General features: G+C 39.2%; 1 protein-coding gene across 16 annotated transcripts in view; it reads right to left on the reverse strand.

Annotated features, from left to right (window-relative positions):
* Nucleotides 1-9,136, reverse strand: part of Pkc53E (Protein C kinase 53E) — a 168,694-nt gene extending 159,558 nt beyond the window's left edge. For 5 of the 16 annotated variants that reach the window (XM_073992931.1, XM_073992945.1, XM_073992919.1 and 2 more), the window contains exon 1: nucleotides 258-694. The gene's annotated coding sequence lies outside the window, so the exon portion shown is untranslated. Of the gene's footprint in view, nucleotides 1-257; nucleotides 695-8,924 lie in introns of those variants that run through there. The other 11 variants (XM_073992934.1, XM_073992948.1, XM_073992922.1 and 8 more) reach the window with 5 other exon arrangements.
* Between the last annotated feature and the right edge of the window lie 1,167 nt (nucleotides 9,137-10,303).

Genomic DNA, 10,303 nt, shown 5'->3' on the forward strand with positions numbered 1-10,303 from the left:
CGATTTGAGCACCAGCATACCGCAGAACGACCACTTCACATTCAACAATTGGTGTTGATAGACACTTGACACTGCCGCAAGGCACAGTCATCAATTCTTTTTTAATTTTTTTTCATACTGAGAGTTGAAGTGTTTCTTTGGGTGTTTTTTTTAACGGTTTCTTTTTGCACAGCATCATATTTTAGATTTTCCCATTGGAATTTCTTGTTGGTTGTATTTGTCAAAAATAAAATTTATTTTTGTTTTATTTCACTCACTTTTTGCTTTTTAATATAATTTTTAGATGTGTGGTTTTGATTGCGGCATTGCCGTTTCATATTTCGTTTACATTTTTTTTACAATTCTACACCATAGACACGATCTGACTACTGACTGACGTTTTGTTCACATTAATAACACCGTACATCGGATCGCCATCGAGCAATTAATAATCATCAAACATGTTGTAGTTGTTGTTTTTGTTATTGCCTATCACCAGCCGGTATCTTTGTTTGTTTGTTTGTTTGAGGTACTTAACACGATACAATTTTGTTGAGAGGGGTAACAAATTTATAATAGCGGCGCTTGTTTTTATTCCGCGGCATAATATTGAACTGAATTAATTCACACAAATTGGTATTCTTTAGAAGAGCACACTCATCGTCTTCAAATGCACGATATTAGCGAAGAGCGCGTAATGTTTGGTTGAGAGTCGCTTGGTATTTGAATTTTAAATGATTTTGAAAAAATAAAACAAAATTTTTCATATCAATAATGATGTGGCCAGATTGATTTAAAATGGATAGAGGATTATGATGTGACCTAATTTTATGAGAAATCAATTCCAAAATTATCTGTCACATAAAGGAGGCTTTCAAAGATCTTCTGTCGTCTATGGAAGACATTCATAGGCCAACAGAAGGCCTTAAATGGTATATAGAAGACCTTCAAAATCTTCTAAGGTCTTCTGTCGCCTATAATAGGTCTTCAAATATCAATTGTCACCTACAAAAGAACCTGAAAGGTTTTCTATCATCTAAAGAAGGCATTCAGAGGACCTTCAAAGGTCTTCTGTCACTCATAGATGGTCTCAAACGGTCTTCTATCATCTATGGATGTCCTTAAAGGGTCTTTTGCCGCCTACAAAAAGTCTTCTGTCGCTTATAGAATACCTTCAAAAGTCTTCTGTCACCCATAAAATGCCTTCAAAGGTCTTCTGTCACCTATAAAAGGCCTTCTGTCGCCTACAAAAGACCTTCCAAGGTATTGTGTCGTCTATAGAAGGTCTTCAACGATCTTCTGTCGTCAATAGAAGGCCTTCTAAGGTATTCTGTCGCCTAAAGAAAGCCTTCAAAGGTATTTTTCGCCTATAGAAGGTCTTCAAAGGTATTCTGTCGCCCATAGAAGGCCTTAAAATTTATTCTGTCGGCTATAGTAGACCTTCCAAGGTCTTTGGATGCTTCTAAAAGGTCTTCAACGGTCTTCGTCGTCTATAGAAGGTCTTCAAAGGTCTTCTGTCGCCTATAAAAGGTGTTCAAAGGTATTGAGCTGCTTATCAATAGGTCTTCAACGGTCTTCTTTTGTCTACATAAGACCTTCAAAGGCCTTCTGTCGCCTGTAGAAGGCCTTCAAAGGTGTTCTGTCGTCTATATAAGGCATTCAAAGGTCCTCTGTCGCCTATAGAAAGCCTCTAAAGGTCTTCTGTCACCTATTGAAGACCTTCCAAGGTCTTCTGACGCTTATATAAGGTCTTCAACGGTCTTCTGTCGCCTACAGAATGCCTTCAAAGGTATTCTGTCGCCTACAGAAGGTTTTCAAAGGTATTCTGTCGCCTATAGGAGGCCTTAAAAGGTATTCTGTCGCCTATAGAAGACCTTCCAAGGTCTTCGGACGCTTCTAGAAGGTCTTCAACGGTCTTCTGTCGTCTATAGAAGGTCTTCAAAGGTCTTCTGTCGCCTATAGAAGGTGTTCAAAGCTATTGTGCCGCCTATCAAAAGGTCTTCAACGGTCTTCTTTTGTCTATAGAAGAACTTCAAAGGTCTTCTGTCGCCTATAGAAGGTCTTCAAAGGTATTCTGTCGCCTATAGAAGGTCTTCAAAGGTATTCTGTCGTCTATAGAAGGCATTCAGAGGTCCTCTGTCGCCTATAGAAAGCCTTCAAAGGTCTTCTGTCGACTATTTAACCCCTTCCAAGGTCTTCCGACGCTTATATAAGGTCTTCAACGGTCTTCTGTCGTCTATAGAAGGCCTTCAAAGATATTCTGTCGCCTACAGAATGTGTTTTAATGTACTATGTCGCCTCTAGAAGACCTTCAAAGGTCTGCTGTCTATTAAAGGCCTTCTTTCGCAATAAAATAGAAGGCATTTGCAGCTCTTCTGTCGCTTATAGATGGCCTTCAAAGGTTTTCTGTCTCCTTTTGAAGACCTTCCAAGGTATTATGTCGCCTGTAGAAGGTTTTCAAAGGTATTCAAAGGTCTTCTGTCGGATATTGAAGACCTTCTAAGGTCTTCTGTCGCCAATAGAAGGTCTTCAATGGTCGCCTGTACACTTTAGAAGGACTTCTGTTGTCAATAGAACCTTATTTCGCATATTAAAGACCTTCTTTCGTATATAGAAAGCCTTTGTAGCTCTTCTGTCGCCTATATAAGGCTTTCAAAATCCTTCTGTAGTTTATAGAAGACCTCCAATGTCTTCTGTAGCCTATAAAAAAACTTCAAAAGTCTTCTGTCGTCTACAGAAGGTCTTCTACGGATTTCTGTCGCTTATAAGAGGCCTTCAAAGGTCATCTGTCTGCTATAGAAGGTCTTCAAAGGTATTCTGTGGTCTTTAGAAGGCATTCAGAGGTCCTCTGTCGCCTATAGAATGCCTTCAAAGGTCTTCTGTCGACTATTGAAGACCTTCGAAGGTCGTCTGACGCTTATATAAGGTCTTCAACGGTCGCCTTTGCAGCTCTTCTGTCACGTATAGAAGGCCTTCAAAGATTTTCTGTCTCCTTTAGAAGACCTTCCAAGGTGTTATGTCCTGTAGTAGGTCTTCAAAGGTATTCTGTAGTCTATAGAAGGCATTCAAAGGTCTTCTGTCGGATATTGAAGACCTTCTAAGGACTTCTGTCGCCTATAGAAGGTCTTCAATGGTCGTCTGTATACTTTAGAAGGCCTTAAAAGGTCTTCTGTGGTCTATAGAAGGCCTGCTTTCGCATATAAAAGAATGTCTGTCGCCTATATAAGACTTTCAAAATCCTCCTGTCGTTTATAGAAGACCTCCAAGGTCTTTTGTCGCTTATAAAAGACCTTCAAAGGTTTTCTGTCGCCAACAGAAGGTCTTCTACGGATTTCTGTCGCTTATAAGAGGCCTTCAAAGGTCTTCTGTCGTATATAGAACACCTTCGAAGGTTTTCTGTGGCCTATAGAAGGTTTTCAAAGCTCTACTGTCGTCTATAGAAGTCGCTCAGAGCTCTTCTGTCGTCTAAAGAAATGCCTTTCGTCGGATATAGAAAGCGGTTTTTTGTCGCCTATATATGGCTTTCAAATGTTTTCTGTCGATGAGGTCTTCAAATTTTTTTCTTAGCATTTTCTAAGAAAATTAGGTTTAAAATCATTTTCTTTAAAAGATGATAACTTTTTTATGGAAGTTGGTATCTTTAAGTTGTTTTTTTTTTCGATAAAAGTTGGTGTTTGATATTGTCAGGTTCTACAGAAGATGAGATCATGATGTCGGATTTTTTAAATTGATAGCGCACTGAAATAGTTTTTTTAAGATCGTTTATCGTTTATTTTTTGTCTCGAAGTCTTCTTCTCTATAGAAGAGACTTCATGAAGTCGTCTTTATTTCTAAAAATTACGTCGGGAGTGATGACTTAAAATCGTATTCAATAAATAATAACGTTGTAGTCGACGTCGTGCATTCATAGAACATAGAACATTATGTCTTCTTTTAAAGAAGTTTGTGTTTTGAAGTCGACTTCTTTTATGGGAAAGTTTCCTTGGAGTCTTCTTCGCTTGATGAAGTCATGATATCTACAAGATGACGTCTTCATTTAAGAACTATATTTGATATAACGCTTTGAAATCGCCTTCTTCAATAGAAGATTGCATCTTGAAGTCTTATTCTTCATCTACAGAAGATAATGCCTTAAAGTCGTTTTTTTACTTTTCGCCCAATCTTTGTTGGGAATAAAATATCGATCCTATGGGCAGCTCTCCACTTTTAATACTTTTAATGTAAATATTTTCATTTCACTTGCCAACAAAATAATGCCTAAATATTATTGTCTCCATTGTTGTTGCTGTTGTTGTCGCCGGCGAAATATAAGTTGTTTTTATTTGAATATTCTTCTTATTCTGACTGAACAACAAATTGAACTTGCCGACCAGTTTGTTTGCCATAGAACGCATTGGTCACTGAAACTTTGTAGAATATCTGGCTGTGTGTCTCTTGATTTTGGCCTTAACGAAAAATATGAATGTATGCTGGCCAGCTAGCAGCCATTTCTTGTTTTTGTTGTTGCTATTGGGATATGTACTCGTACGTCAAGCTACACCGGTTTAATACTTTTGGGAGGGTTCGTTCTTTAGTTGTTGTTTCTATGCTGTTGTCGCCACAAAACGTTTCGATTGTTTTTGAATTTGTAATGAGAATTTCGGGTTTTTCACTTTGTATTGGTACGCATATTGCTTACTTATGGTATGTAATTTGGCGGAGAAGGAAGGAAGGATAGGGGGTGAGGTGAAGCACGTTTTAATTTCATATGCCAGTTTAGTTAAAATGATTAATGCAGCAACTGCTAAATGCTTAGGCTCTTTGTTGATGCTGCCTGTCCCTGCTTCACCTACTCTTCCTCCTTCCGATGCTGATGATGACTACACAACTTTGGCATAACTAAGAATTCCACCACGAAATGCCATCAAAATTAAAACCACAAAGACATGGTTGACATGTTTAATGTGTGACACGACGTGTGTGTGAGAGTGCGTGCGTGCCTGACTGTTTGGGGGTTAACCACTGCTCTCAACACATTTGCAATTGAAATCGTTATTCAATTGCCATAATTAGTAATTGGTGTCATATTAATGTCCCGTTAATTAAATAATCTTGTCATTTTAAACACTTTAACTGACATTAAATTGTCTGTCTGTCGGCTTATCTTTTGTGACTGGGGGCCAGTATAATTTTCTTTTCAAACGTTTCAGTTTCTTTGTTCTCAGCTGCTCATAACGACACAGATCTGACACTTACAACGACTTTAAATGGCATTTGTGTAAATTGTTATTAAAAAACTGAAATCCTATACGGAATGAGTGCAATGTAATGCACCTCCACTGCATAGCTGTGTACTCGTACAACACCACAACGTTCATACAGAAAAAAGAAACCATGCGGACTTATGTCTTTTTTTGCAAATTCTATAAAGCCAATCTCTTGTAAAAACGCCAACACTTGTGTTCACCGAAAATGTGCAAGCTGCTCTCAGGTCACTTGCAGTAGAGCAACAACAACAACTGCGGCAGAAGAGATATACAACACTGGTAGCACATATTGGAGATGGTTAGCTGCGTATTTTACCGTATTTTCGGTCTAATGAATAAAACCTAATTTACAGTGTTAAAAAGACGACTTAAAGTCGTCATCTTCAGTTGAAGTCGACTAAAAGCTGCAGTCTTCAGTTACAGATGACTTGAAGTCTCCATCGTCAAATGTCTTTTGACATCTATAGAATGCTTTCAAAGGACTTCTGTCGCCTATATACGTTCTTCCGTGGTCTTCTTCGAAAGCGTTATTTCGCCTAGAGAAGGTCTTCAAAGAAATTCTGTCGCCTATAGAAGACTTTAAAAGATTTTCAAAGCTATAAAAGGTTTTCAAACATCATCACCCATCATCACGTCACCTATGGAAGAACTTCGAAGGTTTTCTGTTGCCAGCAGAAACCTTCGAAGGCCTTCTGTCACCCATAGTAGGACTTTAAAGGACTTCTGTCGTCTACCGATGACCTTTGTGATTTCTGTTGCCTATAGTAAGCCTTCAAAGGTCTTCTGTCGTCTATAAACGGCTTATAAAATCTTGTGACCAGAAGTCGTTATCTTCAGTAGAAGACGACTTGAAGTCGTCATCTTCAGTAGTAGAATCGACTTGAAGTCGTCATCTTCACTAGAAGACGACTTAACGTCGTCGTCTTCAGTAGAAGACGACTTGAAGTCGACATCTTCAGTAGAAGTCGACTTGAAGTCATCTTCAGTAGAAGACGACTTAAAGTCGTCATCTTCATTAGAACACGACTTGAAGTCGTCATCTTCAGTAGAAGACGACTTAAAGTCGTCATCTTCATTAGAACACGACTTGAAGTCGTCATCTTCAGTAGAAGACGATTTGAAGTCGTCATCTTCTGTAGAAGTCGACTTGAAGTCGCCATCTTCTGTAGAAGACGACTTGAAGTCGTCACCTTCACTAGAAGAAGTCTTCAAGTCGTCATCTTCAGTAGAAGACGACTAGAAGTCGCAATCTTCTGTAGAAGACGACGACTTGAAGCCGTCATCTTCAGCAGAATACGACTTAAAAACGTCACCTTCAGTCGAAGACGACTTGAATTCGTCATCTTGAAGTCATCATCTTCAGTAGAAGACGACTTGAATTCGTCGTCTTCAGTAGACGACGACTTGAAGCCGTCATCTTCAGTAGAAGACGACTTGAATTCGTCGTCTTCAGTAGACGACGACTTGAAGTCGTCATCTTCAGTAGAAGACGACTTGAAGTCGTCATCTTCAGTAGAAGACGACTTGAAGTCGTCATCTTCAGTAGAAGACGACGTGAAGTCGTCATCTTCAGTAGAAGACGACTTAAAGTCGTCATCTTCAGTAGAAGACGACTTGAAGTCTTCATCAGTAGAAGACGACTTGAAGTCTTCATCAGTAGAAGACGACTTGAAGTCGTCATCTTCAGTTGAAGACGACTTGAAGTCGTCATCTTCAGTAGAAGACGACTTGAAGTCGTCGTCTTCAGTAGTAGAAGACGACTTGAACTCGTCTTCTTCTGTAGAAGACGACTTGAAGTCGTCATCTTCAGTAGAAGACGACTTGAAGTCGTCATCAGTAAAAGACGACTTGAAGTCGTCGTCTTCAGTAAAAGACGACTTGAAGTCGTCATCTTCAGTAGAAGACGACTTGAAGTCGTCATCAGTAAAAGACGACTTGAAGTCGTCATCTTCAGTAGAAGACGACTTGAAGTCGTCATCAGTAAAAGACGACTTGAAGTCGTCATCTTCAGTAGAAGACGACTTGAAGTCGTCATCTTCAGTAGAAGACGACTTGAAGTCGTCATCTTCAGTAGAAGACGACTTGAAGTCGTCGTCTTCAGTAGAAGGCGCCTTGAAGTCGTCATCTTCAGTAGAAGGCGACTTGAAGTCGTCGTCTTCAGTAGAAGACGACTTGAAGTCGTCATCTTCAGTAGAAGACGACTTGAAGTCGTCGTCTTCAGTAGAAGACGACTTGAAGTCGTCATCTTCAGTAGAAGACGACTTGAAGTCGTCGTCTTCAGTAGAAGGCGACTTGAAGTCGTCGTCTTCAGTAGAAGGCGACTTGAAGTCGTCATCATCTGTAGAAGACTTGAAGTCGTCATCTTCAGTAGAAGACGACTTGAAGTCGTCATCTTCAGTAGAAGGCGACTTGAAGTCGTCGTCTTCAGTAGAAGACGACTTGAAGTCGTCATCTTCAGTAGAAGACGACTTGAAGTCGTCGTCTTCAGTAGAAGGCGACTTGAAGTCGTCGTCTTCAGTAGAAGGCGACTTGAAGTCGTCATCATCTGTAGAAGACTTGAAGTCGTCATCTTCTGTAGAAGACGACTTGTAGTCGTCATCTTCTGTAGAAGGCGACTTGTAGTCGTCATCTTCTGTAGAAGACGACTTGAAGTCGTCATCTTCTGCAGAAGACGACTTGAAGTCGTCATCTTCTGTAGGAGACGACTTGAAGTCGTAATCTTCTGTAGCGGACGACTTGAAGTCGTCGTCTTCAGTAGAAACATAGTCGCCCTCTTCAGTAGAAGACGAGTTGAAGTCGTCATCTTCAGTAGAAGACGACTAGAAGTCGTCATCTTCAGTAGAAGACGACTTGAAGTCGTCATCTTCAATAGAAGACGACTTGAAGTCGTCATCTTCAGTAGAAGTCGAACTGAAGTCATCATCTTCACTAGAAGAAGTCTTCAAGTCGTCATCTGCAGTAGAAGACGACTTGAAGTCGTCATCTTCAGTAGAAGTCGACTTGAAGTCGCCATCTTCAGTAGAAGACGACGACGTGAAGTCGTAATATTCAGTAGAAGACGACGACGTGAAGTCGTAATATTCAGTAGAAGACGACTTGAAGTCGTCATCTTCAGTAGAAGACGACTTGAAGTCGTCATCTTCAGTAGAAGACGATTTGAAGTCGTCATCTTCAGTAGAAGATGACTTGAAGTCGTCATCTTCAGTAGAAGACGACTTGAAGTCGTCATCTTCAGTAGAAGACGACTTGAAGTCGTCATCTCCTGCAGAAGATGGATACAGAAGACGCCTTGAAGTCATTTTCCGTAACCTACTTCAAGACGTCTTCTACTTCTACTGAAGATGACGACTTCAACTCGTCTTCTACTAAAACTGGTGACTTCAAGTCTTCTTTTTACTTAAGTTTACGACTTCAAGTCGTCTTCAACTGAAGATGACAACTTCAAGTCGTCTTCTGCTGACGATGATGACTTGAAGTCATGTTCAGTAGGAAACGACTTAAAGTTCGGTACAGAAAACGACTTGAAGTCGCCATCTTCAGTAGAAGACGACTTGAAGTCGTTGTCCCCATTCGAAAATGACTTGAAGTCGTTATCCTCATTCTGAGACGTTCGCAATCGCCATTTGTTCATGAGCTTTTTATTCTCCATATGTGGTTTTGGAAATTGTCACTTTCTGACTGTCGTAAACCTTTACAGACCATCACTGGTAAACATTTACTACACACGTTTACATATTACTTATGACTTGTGTGGTGATTTTTTTGTTTTTTGTTGTTGTTGTTGTTATTTTTTAATGCAACGCTTTGTTGCAATTTTTATGATACACACGGCGGCACTCGTTGAAAAGTTACGACCCGGGGTTGCCGTTTACCGGTCACTCAGTGTACGCCACAGATAGAAGACTGACACTAAAGCGCCAAAGCACATTAAACGTCATTATATATTTTCACTTGTTCAAAAAATATACATTTAATAAATATATTTTGTTGTTGTTGCAGTTGTTGCTCATATTCTGTGTGCAACTACAAATAGAAGCAAGAACAACAATGATGACAAGTGCAAGCTGGATATTTATTTATATATTATTCTGTGTGTATTTATGGACGTATGTATGTATATCTTTCTGTATTTCAACTTATGTGGTATTTGACACAGTAATACGCATTTGCTGAGACAACACAAAAAGACAAATCAAGACACAAAACGACGAAACGACGAAACCCATTGACAGACTAAATGATAGACAGCGGGACATACAGACTGCCATGGTAGGCATTTTCAAAGATTGAAATAGCAAAACATCCAAATGAACAACAATAACAACAAATGATTTTGATATTTGTTTTGTTTGTCAATATTTTGTCTTCTTTCATTTGAGGGGAGGAGGATGATGGTCTTAGGAAACAACATATGGCTTTGACTTGCAGCGTATAAATTAAGCAAAGTTAAGAGACTATAAATAATATTGGCCATACTAGTTAAATGGAGAGGAAAAATTTTAAAGTAAAACTCCAAATTTTCTAAACATGCGACTAGATTTGTTGTAAAGCTCTTCCTTTTATAAGTGAGAACCCTTCCTTTGGCAAATGTTCACATCATTAACCCTCTCTGAGGTTCATTGAGCTTCTTTGTAATACATACTTTCTTCGTCGTCTAACTTTGGTATTATTTAATTACTTAGTCGATTAAAAAGTGTGCGAATTAACAAAAAAATCTCGCTAATTACTTATTTTGTACAAGCTGGCAAACCAAAAACAAAGCAAAATCATCATCGCCATCACCATCAACTTGATTTTATGCCAACGACACTTTAAATTGAAGTGTCATTGACACTGCCATAGCGAAATGTTTTCATAAAGACATTCCATTCCATCTATCCATTCTTTCATTCTGAAGTGTTTCTGTATCTGACTGACATTTCGCAACACAGCCAATTGAAGTGTATCAATTAACTTAAATGGTCGGTCACATTGTGTGGATGGGTGGTGCCGCTTTTGATTGGCGGTTATGAAATTGTTAGATTTTCTTAAGTGTCTAGTTTTGATTTCAATTTCATCAAATATTTTTTTTTGTGTAA

The sequence above is a fragment of the Musca autumnalis genome, unplaced genomic scaffold, assembly GCF_047663935.1.
Source record: "Musca autumnalis isolate F117 unplaced genomic scaffold, ASM4766393v1 scaffold_5, whole genome shotgun sequence".
Taxonomy (NCBI): Eukaryota; Metazoa; Arthropoda; class Insecta; order Diptera; family Muscidae; genus Musca; species Musca autumnalis.